The sequence below is a fragment of the Coptis chinensis genome, chromosome 8 (genome assembly GCF_015680905.1).
Source record: "Coptis chinensis isolate HL-2020 chromosome 8, ASM1568090v1, whole genome shotgun sequence".
Lineage (NCBI taxonomy): Eukaryota > Viridiplantae > Streptophyta > Magnoliopsida > Ranunculales > Ranunculaceae > Coptis > Coptis chinensis.
Genome location: NC_141463.1, coordinates 26,766,995 through 26,779,587, shown reverse-complemented (window position 1 = coordinate 26,779,587; position 12,593 = coordinate 26,766,995).

Sequence of the window (12,593 nt, the reverse complement as noted above, 5' to 3'; positions counted from 1 at the left end):
GGCAGTTAACCAAGATGCCACCTTATCGGCTAGGGTGAAAGGAAACACCCTTAGTTTAATTTGTTCCAAACCTACGGTAGGATGATGGAATGTTATAAGAACTTGTTCTATTCTACGCATGTGCTGATAAGGCTTCTCGTGGTCTAACCCATGAAAAACCGGTAAAAAATTAAATATATTCGGAGGAATTCGAAAATCCCCCACTGGGTCTACAAGAATGAATCATGACTTAGGGCTATCATTTAGGGCTTTGTAAAAATCAGAGAGATGAGTCTCTACTTCTTCAGCCATTAATGCAGATATAGTATGTGGTATTCTAGATAGGCGTGTGCGTTGACGTTTACGATAGAGCACGTTAGATGGTTTTCTCTTACCCGACCTCAATCTCATGCAAGGTTAAGTCCAATATGAAAGAAACACTAACAACAATCAAACAACAACCTGATATACCAGAATTAAAACTCCTCTGATAGAAGAGACGAGGAGTGGAAGAAGGAGTACTTGAATGCCTCCTTGCTACGCGTGTGAATAACGTCTTTAATACGAACCTGGTTAAAATCAAGCTTTTTTCAGAAGGGTGCGAGCGCGCTTAGAAATAGAGTAAACAAGGGCGCGAGCGCGCTCTGAGTATTGTACCTTTTTCAAGTAACAAGAAGGCGTGCGCGCTCAGAAATAGAGTTAACAAGGGCGCGGACGCGCTCCGAGTACTGTTTCGATAATTTTTCCAATCAACTTCTAGGAGCAAAAATCCTTGATTTTTTTTTTCAAGAAACAACACACATGGTCAGATTTGAACCAAAGGGTAGGTGGGTGAATTGGGATATTGTAAACGTGAAAAACTGAAGGAATTTAATTCTAAAACAACTAAAATGGCAGCGACGCCATTTGATAAAATTGTAAATAAACGTTTCTATCCTATGAATAATTATTTATGCTAGGAATAAGAAAGCTAGTTATTTTTCGGTTAATCAAAGTTTCTACTCTCAATTATCATGCAATAACGTGAGCAAAGATTTCATTTCACTCCTAGTTGTTTAGATCGTAACAGATTCACTAACTTAAATAATTCTATAATATCAATGAGAGCAATGGTTTAATTATACTAATATGGTGAAAATAACTAATTAAGATATTCTAAATTATACTATGGCAATTAAATACGAAGATGTGAATGAGAAGAAGATTAGGGGGATTTGATTCCACCTTGATTAATCCCTAATATGCTAGTACAAAGTTGTTGTAACCCTAATATTTTTGTTTTCACCTAAAGATTATGTATTTTTATCCCTAATTATTCATGGCATCTCTACCAACTAATAATTAGCATGTGAGGCAATTGAAACCCATTCTCATGGTGAATTAACTACCTTCTAAAGTAGAATATCTTATTACAACTATTCTATACTAACACATCAAGTCTTCATCAAAGCTTTAATCAAACCCCTCTAATGGAGGTTTAGCTATGATTAATTAGACTATCATGGACATAATAATAAGGAGAAGAAGACATAATTAAAGAACACTTGTATTGGAAATAGATTGGATTGAATTAATGGTGGCTAGGCTAATAAAACAATAACAAGGTTTTTAAAACTAAAGAAGAAAACTAATTTATTATCTAATGGAAAATCTAGATTAACTCCAAGATTATATATATTTTTAGAGTTTTACCTTAGTCCTCTTTATATAGGAGAGGGTTAGGTTTACAATTTCGTGCATGGGCTTTGGAGCTATGCTTTGGGCCATTAAATCAAGCCCAAAACCTAATTACTTAAGTCCAAAAAGGGTTTCTCTGTTGGAAAATAATGCAATAGCTTTTTTGTCAACTTTTACTCCTTTGATTGGATCAAAGCATGGACCATTAGAAATATCTTTTCGAGCCGGTCGTTTTGACATATAGTAGGCCCAATTCCGAAGTCTTAGTCCAAAGATACGGCCTGCGTTGACTTTGACTTTTTAGCTTTGATTGGGCTTTATTTTAAAAATGTTTTTTCTCCTTAAAACTTGGGCTTTAACCATAGAACTTCTTAGCAACCAACTTTTGCTTCTTTCTCTTGCAAAAGTAACATATTTCTTCACATATTTAACTCCAATACTTGAAATACAAAAACGTACGTAAACAGTACTAACTCTTATTTATTATAAGCATAATTGGTCTAAATGTAATATTATTAAGGGGTTAAAACTATAGTTTTGGGCTCTTATCATATCTCGAAGACAAGATCTACCATCCAGATTAGTCGAATCTTCACTCTTTTTATTCCATTCTTAGTTTAGTTGCATCGTAGTTTAGTATTATTACTCTCTAGGATAATTGCATTTAAGACCTTTTCAACAATTAAAGTTATAAGCCAACACAGTGAAACATCAAACTCTAGTGTTTCTTTTCTGAATCTTGACAAACGGACTATTGTATGTGGGCCGTGGTATTTAAGCAATCCAAGTGATTCACCATAACCTTAGAAGAGACAACTTTAGACAACGGGCGAGATACTAGCTGCAAAGGCCAACCCAGTTGAAGGAAAATAGTTTTATTTTTAAAAAAAAAAATCAAAAAATTAGTATAATTGCATTTTAGTATAATTTAGAATAGTTACATATTAGTTTAATTGCATTCAAGCATAGTAGGATAGTTTTTCGTCATTTTCACATAACATTTTCTAGTGTATGCACCGTCGTCCATATCATCGTCCGGTAAGAACACAAGAGTGGACACGGTTTAACAACCGACTCACAAGAATACTAGACGAGATTGATACAATGGCCGCACGTAATGATGGAGGTGTTGTAGACCCGAATAATCCTGAAGCTATCCCACCCGTGCAAGCACAACAGAGGAAGAAGCTGAGTTATTTCTATTCACCAATCATTGGAGACCCACCCAGCAGTATTGTTTTTATAGAGACAGAAGCTAACCAGTTTGAGCTTAGAGCATCAATAATCTCTATGCTTCCAAAGTTTAACGGTTCAGACAATGTTCAGCCTTATGTTCACATGAACAAATTTCTATTAGTCCTCAGAACTTTCAAGAACTAGAATATCAGGGATGAGAGTATCAAGTTAATTCTTTTTCCACTCTCACTCGAAGGTAAAATATCCGAATGGTTAACTGCATAGCCGATCAATTCAATCAACAGCTGGGAGAAGTTAAGAACAAAGTTTATGAACAAGTTCTACCCACCCTAGAAGACAGATGTCATGCAGCAAGCCATCAACAATTTCAAAGGGAAGGTGACTAAAGAATATCATCAAAGCTTGGAGAAATTCAATAATCTGCTAGTCTCATGTCCACATCATGGTTATGATAACAGCACACTGGCTCATTTTTTCTTTCGAGGACTTTCTACTATGAACAAGCAGATGATTCAGTCGATGCATCAAGGTAAGTTTACATCATTAGACAGGGAGGAAGCCTACAACTTTCTCAAGAATTTAGCTGAAGACACTCAACAATGGAGTACTAGCAACAAGGACGTAGTTAGAGTGGAGGGGGTGCCGAAGCAATTTGGTAACCAAGTTCGTGAAGACCCAGATCAAGCGATGCTATCAATTATGGCAAGCCTGTCAACAGGACTTGAAATGCTGAACAAGAAGTTTGATCAGTTCTCTATGAATCCTCCAAAAGCAAACAATTTCCAAGCTAAACCTCAGCCATCCAAGCCTTGTTATGTCATCTGTGAGCTATGTTCTGTTGAAGGCCACACCACTGAAGAGTGTTCATACTATCTGGATACTAATGCAAAGGCATGTAGTATCAACTCTTTAGCAAGAAATAACCAGTTCAATCAGAGACAGAATTATTGGAAGCCATAAAATACAAATCAGAGGAATTTTCCTCCAGGATTCCATAATTAGTCTAATCAGTTCCAAAATAACCAGTATCATTTCCAATACCACTAGTAATAATCATATAGAAATCAACAGTCATACCAGAACTAACAATACCAAGCCAACACAAATAGAGAGTTAGTACCAGATCTTATGAGTGGATACATTGCCCCTACGCCTCAGTCGAGCAAAGCAGTTATCCCACATCTGGAAGAAGCTATCACCACCATTGTCAATGAGATGAAACAGACAAATCAAAGAACCCAGAACCTGGAGAATAATTTTAGTGTCATTCAAGGCCAGATAGGGCAAATTGCTGCTGCCTTGACGGAAAGATCGAAAGGAGCATTACCAAGCTAGCCGAAGCCAAATCCGAAAGGAAGAGGTGTCTTGAAGGGGGATAACCTGGAGATTACTCAGTCGAATGACCAAGTTAATGTTCTCACCACTCTGAGGTTAGGCAAGAAGGTTGATAACAAGATTGTCTATAAACTAGGAAACAATTCTGCGAAGCCTAAGGTAACTTATGTCCCCACCATCCCACCCAGTTCCAACATTCCAGATATATCTAGTGTTGTGCCACCTGCTGAAGAAACTGTTGCAAAAGAAGTTGAAGGAACTACAATGGAAGTAAGTAAGAAGAAGCCATCATGAGTCACTCCACCTATCACTCCACTATCTGTTACCAAGCCAACCAAAGCCGAAAGAAGATAACCAATATTGAAGAATTTGCCAGCACCGTTTCCTTCAAAACTAGTGAATACCATAAAGGATGGCCAGTACAAGGAGATTTGCGATGTATTTTAGAATTTACAGATTAATATCCTATTTCTGACAGCCATAAAGCAAGTTCCCTCGTATGCCAAGTTCGTGAAAGATCTGGTGAAGAAGAAAACCAACATTTCGAAAGAAGCTTTTATCGCTCAAAGATATTCATCATACCTACAGAATCTAGTGGTTGTGAAACTGAAAGATCCTGGAAGTCCCACTGTTACATACAGAATTGGAGATTCTTTGGAGGAGCAAGCTCTATTAGATTTGGGTGCCAGTGTAAATCTTCTACCATATTTCGTCTACGAGAAGTTGGGCTTGAAGGATCTAAAACCGGCTGATGTTACTTTACAGTTGGCAGATAGATTAGTGAAGATACCTAGAGGAATCATTGAAGATGTCATAATCAAGATCGAAGATTTCTATTATCCGGTTGATTTCATAGTACTCGACACAGAACATACATTTGGTAGGCAGATACCAATCATTCTAGGCAGACTTCTTGGCCACTACAAATGCACTCATCAGCTGTCGAAAAGGTAATATGATGTTATCCTTTGGCCATATGAGAGTCGAGACCAATGTTTTCCATATGTTACAGCAACCACATAAGGTGTGTGTTGTGAACGAGGTATGCATGATTAAAGCATTGGCACAAGATTATCTGACTCATTCATATCTTGCTGACGAGTTATTGAAAGCTCTGACAGACTCAGACTATGAGGAACTTAGTGTCGAGGCAATCAATACGATTTTGGATTCATCACTTGTCATGGATGACAACAAGTTCAAAGTAAAGTTTGAATCGCCTATGCCTGATGAACCATCTAAAGAGCTTAGGAAGGAGCCGCCTAAGCTAGAATTGAAGCCTTTGCCGTCTACACTAAAGTATGTTTTCTTGGGAGATTTGGGAACCTACCTAGTAGTCATTGCATCAGATTTGACTGAGGAGCAGGAATCCAGGTAGTAGCACTTTTAAAGGAATATAAGACAGCTATAGGTTGGACAATTGATGATATCAAGGGGATCAGCCCTATGATAGTTCAACATAGGATTCATTTGTAAGAGGATTTCAAGATTTCTAAGCAACCACAGAGGAGGCTTAATCCGAAGATGAAGGAAGTAGTTTGAGAAGAGGTCGTCAAACTCCTTGACGCTGGCATTATCTACCCTATTTTTGATAGTCAATGGGTTAGTCCAGTTCAAGTTGTGCCGAAGAAGTCTGGAACCACAGTGATCGAGAATGAGAACAAGAATAATGAGTTGATTCCAACCAGGATTCAGATTGGATGGAGAGTTTGCATCGATTATAGGAAGTTGAATAGTGCATTAAGGAAAGATCATTTTCCATTGTCTTTCATTGATCAGATGTTAGAAAGATTAGCTAGACAAGCTTACTACTGCTTTCTTGATGGTTATTCAGGATATTTTCAGATCCATATTCACCTTGAGGACTAAGAGAAAACCACACCCACATGTCTATTCGGAACATTCGCCTACCGTCGTATGCCTTTTGGTCTATGCAATGCACCGACCACTTTTCAGCGATGCATGATGAGTATTTTTTACGACATGGTAGAGAAATACATGAAAGTTTTTATAGATGATTTTTCAATTTTTGGATCATTTTTTGAGGATTGCATGCACCATCTCTCCTTAGTCCTTAAATATTGTTGCGATACCAACTTAGTTCTGAACTGGGAAAAGTGTCACTTCATGGTAAAGGAAGGGATAGTGCTGGGTCACCAAGTTTCAAAGGAAGGAATTCTAGTAGATCGAGCGAAGATTGATATTATAAAAGATCTACCCAAGCCGAGAACTGTCAAAGATATTTGTGCCTTCCTAGGTCACGCGAGATTTTGCCGTCGATTTATCAAGGATTTCAACAGAATTGCAAGACCGTTATCACATCTATTAGGGAAAGATGTTGTCTTTGATTTTGATGACTCATGTGTTGAAGCTTTTATGAAGTTGAAGGAAGCACTCACTTCTACGCTAATCATTCGTGTGCCTGATTGGAGCCAGCCGTTTGAGATCATGTGTGATGCATCTGATTATGCTATAGGAGTCGTTCTAGGACAAAGAGACAAGAAAGTGTCGTACGCAATCTATTATGCTAGCAAGACTCTAAATGGAGCTCAGATTAATTATTCTACAACTGAGAATGAGCTCTTAGCCGTCGTTTATTCTATTGACAAATTACGTTAATATCTTATAGGTTCAAAGGTAATAGTCTATACTGACCATGCTGCCTTGCGTCATTTACTCGCTAAGCAGGATGCCAAGCCTAGGTTGATCCAATGGATACTACTTTTACAAGAATTTGATTTGGAGATACGTGATAAGAAAGGAACAGAGAATGTCGTTGCTGATCACTTTTCTAGATTGCTAGTGGAGAATGCGGAAGACAACTTACAAATCTGTGAGACTTTTCCTGATGAACAGTTGTTTAGTATATCAGAAGTACCATGGTACGACAACATCGCAAATTATCTTGTGACCGACAAAGGTACCATCGCATTAGAGCAAGCAAGAAAAAGATTTATTCAACTCAAAGGCCAGATATTATTTTTGGGATGATCCATACTTATTCAAGAAGTGTTCGGATCAGATTATTCGAAGATGCATCCCAGAATTGGAACAGGAATTCATTCTATCATTATGTAACGAACAGCCTTGCGGAGGACACTTTGGCTCACAGCATACTGCAGACAGGGTATTACAAGCTAGATTCTATTGGCCTACTCTTTTTAAAGATGCATATGTTTATTGCAAAACATGTCCGAGATGCCAATTTTTGGATAAGACTTCGAAAAGGTTCGAGTGACCTCAACAACCGATCCTTATCTTAGAAATCTTTGATGTATAGGGTATAGATTTCATGGGACCATTTTCGCCTTCTTTTGGTTACATTTACATTCTACTGGCTGTGGACTATGTTTCAAAGTAGATTGAAGCAGTTCTTACAAAGACCGCCGATCATAAAGTCATCATGGACTTTCTTAAGAAGAACATTCTACCAAGATTTAGAGAGCCGAGAGTCATCATCAATGATAACGGTTCTCACTTTTGTAACTGTATATTTGGGAATCTTATGGCAAAGTATAGAGCAATTCACAAGCTAGCTTTACCATATCATCCCCATACTAATGGTCAAACAGAAGTTTCAAATAGGGAAATAAAGAGTATTTTGGAGAAGACAGTTAATCCTTCTAGGAAAGACTGGTCTCTTAGACTCCAAGATGCACTATGGGCATACAGAACAACATTCAAAACACCCATAGGAACGTCACCCTATCGCTTGGTATATGGAAAGGCGTGTCATCTACCTGTTGAGTTAGAACATAAAGCCTATTGGGCAGTGAAAGAGATGAATTTTAGCCTAGATCAAGCAGGAGAAAGGAGAAAGCTTCAGATCAGTGAATTAGAGGAATTGAGAAGTGATGCTTATGATAAGTCAAGGATTTACAAGGATAAGACTAAAGCATTACATGCAGAAGAATTCTGAAGAGAGAATTTGAACCTGGATAGAAGGTTCTGGTATACAACTCTCCTCTAGAAATTTTCCCTAGAAAGTTGAGATCTAGATGGACAGGACCGTTTGTAGTAAGACATGTCACACCTTTTGGAGCTATTAAAGTAGAAGACATAAAGAGAAGGACTCGTTTCAAAGTTAATGCTCATCGACTGAAGCCTTTTCTGGAGTTACCTCCTAGAGACGTGGAGGCCGTTTTTCTCAAAGATCTGGTTTATCATAGCACTGTTGAAGCGGAAAATTGGGGTAAGTTACCTACACACCTTAAAGATTACATTCTATGTCTTGCTGAACCTGTTACTCTGTCTAGTTTAAGCTTTTTGCATGAGAAAGCCAAGCGTCGTAAGGTTGACTCCTTAGGATCTCATTAGTATAAGTGCCACCGATAGCCGGGCCCTTAGATTTTTATAACTTATTTATCCTTTACTGAAAGGAGTTGCAAGCGTCGGAGTCAAAGTCTCATAACTCAAGTAGACCGAGTATAAAATGTCTACAGGAAGTAAGCATGTTGTTGAGAGATCAGTTTTGAGATGGAAACCTAAGTGTTCACCACTTGTTAGTTTGTGGTATTTACTCCCCGTTGACCTTCAAAGGAAGATTATTTCTATCGCTCGTGTAGGGTTCGGTAAAAGTTCATTTGTGCGTAAGAGGAGAGTGCATAAGCTAGGTTGGTGTAAGAATTGCCATTCTGAAACTTGTCCTGGGCTATAGCCATTAAGAGAAAATTGTTGTACAAGGTATACTTTTGTCAATCACCTGCTGAGAGAGAGCGAAAGAATCCTTACAGAGTGAAACCTAGTGGGTGGGAATACTAGTCTTGAGGATCTGACTATAAAGGACTCAAAAGTCTTGAGAATCTGACTTTAAAAGACTCACATTACGTCTTGGGGATCGGTAATATATATATATATATATATATATATATATATATATATATATATATATATATATATATATAAAATTTTATATAAGTTAACTTAAAATAAGTATGTACGTAAAACTTCACCTACAAAAATGAATTCAAATCTAATATTTTGTGGTTATGAAGAACTCACCATAATAATTATCTTTCCAAAATTTCAGCTCATATGGAAACCTCTAACATAAATAAAAATTGTTGTTATCTTTAAAAAGAAATCGAACGGTCCAGACTTGTTGAGTTTTTGTAATCGTTTTTTGCCAATGTTAGAGATTTCCAAATGAGGTGAAATTTTGTAGAGATGTTCTTAATATTAAGTATATCATATCCACAAAAAAAATAAGTTTGAATTCATTTTGTAGGTGATGTTTTACTTACGTAGTTATTTTAAAGTTAACTTAAGTAGCTATTTTTAGAGAAGGAATATATATATACATGATTATGAGGACTAATGCTGATTATGAGGATTAATTTTGATTTGAACTAATTGTATTTGATTTTCTCTATTTTGTGAGCTTAACCTTTATATGACATAGAAAGATCAAAATATTAATATTCAGCATCAATGGTAATAGCCTACCTTTTTCTCATCCATTTTATTTACTTCTTTATACATTGAGGTCAATGCATGCATAAGTAGGGGGAGGGTGTACTTGAGAAATGAATTTCAAAAATTAGTTTTCAAAAACAAAAATATTTTTGTTTCTACATCAGTAGCATGAGAAAAATGAATTTTAATGATGAGTCTGGGATATAGATTCTATACTGCTCAGTGTTAAGTTTGATAGATAGTTGATATTATTGATTTCATTATCGCTTAGCTAGACTATTTATTATGCTCGGATATAGTTCTTGTTGATAAAATTCTTTATCAAGGCATCACCATAGTACTTGGTTAGTTTTGTGTACTTTTGCTAGAAGAGATATTTAACCTCTAGTAAACTAGAAGTAGATCTTTTAGACTTAGCCCGTGAGACTTGAGCTTTATACCCATTCTTTGGAGGGTTTTTATGAAAAGTCCGAGTCTTTGTGACTCAACATCTTTCAGTTCTTTATGTCGTTGTAATATAGTCTCATTATTCGTTGAATTGGTTAATCACAAAGTGACATCAACTGGGGAGATAGCCATTAGGTCTTGTAGTCTATTCAAAATAGAGTATCATGCTGATAAGTCAAGTAGTGAACCCATTCAGCATTTATCCCACCTAGTATGACCATCATGTTAAACCCTTTTGAGCCTTATAATAAGCCATTTTCTTTTATAAAACCCTTTACCCTTTACCCAACTCCAGACAAGGAGTACAACCGAAAAACTTTATTAGCCATACCCATATGTTTCTGAGAATACGAGGGGAACAAGGAGGAAGAAAGAGCACAAAAGGAAGATTACAAGAAAATATCAAAGAGATACAATGAAGACCATCATTCTGTTCTAAGTGAAAGAAGCTAGTGGAAAACAAGCATATCCAGTACTATTCAAGGATATACCACTGAGCTAAAAAAAATAAAAATGAATAAAATAGATGGAAAAGCTAAGACAAAAGAAGAATTTTCTCTACAATACAGAATTTGAAGAAATCTTCCAAAGAAAGAAGCAAAACCCTTAATGTTTTCAGAAACATCCTTTGAATCCTTTTTACCTTTCCTTTATAAACCAATACCCAAGCCAAGTTACAACCGATGACTTATCACTACAGTATGGTACGAAGTCTAGAATAGGTGAGAGGATGCTAAAGTGAAGGACCCGATACTTCATATGGATTTACATTCTTTCCATGAGACTACTGTTATCTAGAAGTTCGTTTTTCAAGGTAGTATGTGGGATGTTCGTAATCATTATTATTTTCCCCACATACATGAGATAAAATAGTATACCATCTTCTGAGAGATTCTTTTCTGATAGTATGACCGGTGAGGATTGAAAGTCGAGATTATTTGTCTAAAGGTAGACTAGGGATTCCGTTTCTTGGATAGGAGAGTATAGGAGATTGACTGAGTACACACATAATCCTTGATTGAGAATTTTGTCAATTTTTACTATCTCCCATCATAATCTATGAGTCTTTGCAGCAATGCAGTTAGCAATGGAGACAATCTGATGGAGTAAGCACTAAGTGGGTAAGGAATTTCTCTGTCTGAAAAATACTATCATTCTTGAACATGCTATTGATTAATTTTGTGGATATATCACCTGAAAACCCTAACGAGACTATAACTTGTCCTTTTTGGGGAACTTAAAGGTTTAAAGCCTTGTTGCATATGGTAAATGTAATCGCGATGCCTGCGAAAGTGAGTTAGGATTTTTTTTTTTTTTTTTTATTAGGATGTGATTTTGATCACTTATCTCTTTTTATCTTATTTGCTAAGAGACTAGCAAATGCTAGTTGAGGGTTATGATAAGTGTTCAAAAAGTGCATTTTAACATTCAATTATACCTCTTGTTTAGCCATCTTAGTGGACTAACCGTACTTGTAAGTCATGTTTTATGATTCTACAGGTGAAAAAGAGAGTTTTGTAGAATATTAGAGAAAAAGGGATAAAACGGAGCATTAAGGATCACATGGGAAGCCCGTGGAAAATCATGGAGAAGGCCAAGGAATTGAAGCTATGAAAGATAGGACTTGGACCTGTTTTAAAACATATTTGGAAGCCCAAGGCAAAAAGATTCATTGCTTGGACCAAAGCCCGCAAAAAAAGGAAAGAAGGATGGAGCAAAAGAGGAAAAAAAGACTCTTGTGTTTGGGACGCAAGGTCTGTGCATCCAGACGTGATCCTTGCATCCGACGGGGCCCGTAAGGCCCGCACGCATGAACCGATTAATCGTAGCCCACCTCTTTTTTTGTTTTAAAACGGTTGGACTCAAAAGAAGTCGATTTGTAATAGGAAACAAGCCACAATTTGGGATGTTTCTAGAACTCATTGTAACCCCTATAAATAGAGGACCTAAGTGCCTTATGAAACTCGCCAATTCACTTACATTATTGTCTCCAAAACTTGAGGCAGAGAGAGATTAATAATAAAAGATTCGGTTTTAACTAGTCGAATCTTAATAAATTAGTCTCTCTAGTCTTATGTTCTTCGACTCTTCTTCTTCTCATTCTTCATGTTCTTCCTTCTTTATGGAAGGCTAATCTTCTCCTTCAAGGGGGAAGATGAAGCTGGTGCTTAGGGTTTGTTGATTCTTCTGGTTCATGGTATTCTCCAATCATGTTAGTTATTTCTGTTTTTAGTTATTAGTTCCATTGCCCACACCAGGGGATGGAAGTATAGAATAGGGTTTATGTTTTGTAATATTAATATCATGCTAGTGTTCTTTACTTTTTTTTCTAGTAGTGTAGTTCTTTAGAGTTAGGGAAATATTCTTTGTGTTGCCCTAGAAGGGGTAGCTCAGGGAGTGGCTGCCTAGGGGAAGTATTCTTTGTGCTTGCCTTAAGTGCTGATTAATTGAATGACCGCCCTATTAGGAAGTACTCCTTGATGTTGCTTCCGGTAATACATTGAATGCCTGCCCGAGCTTACATAAAAGGAAAGAAGATATTA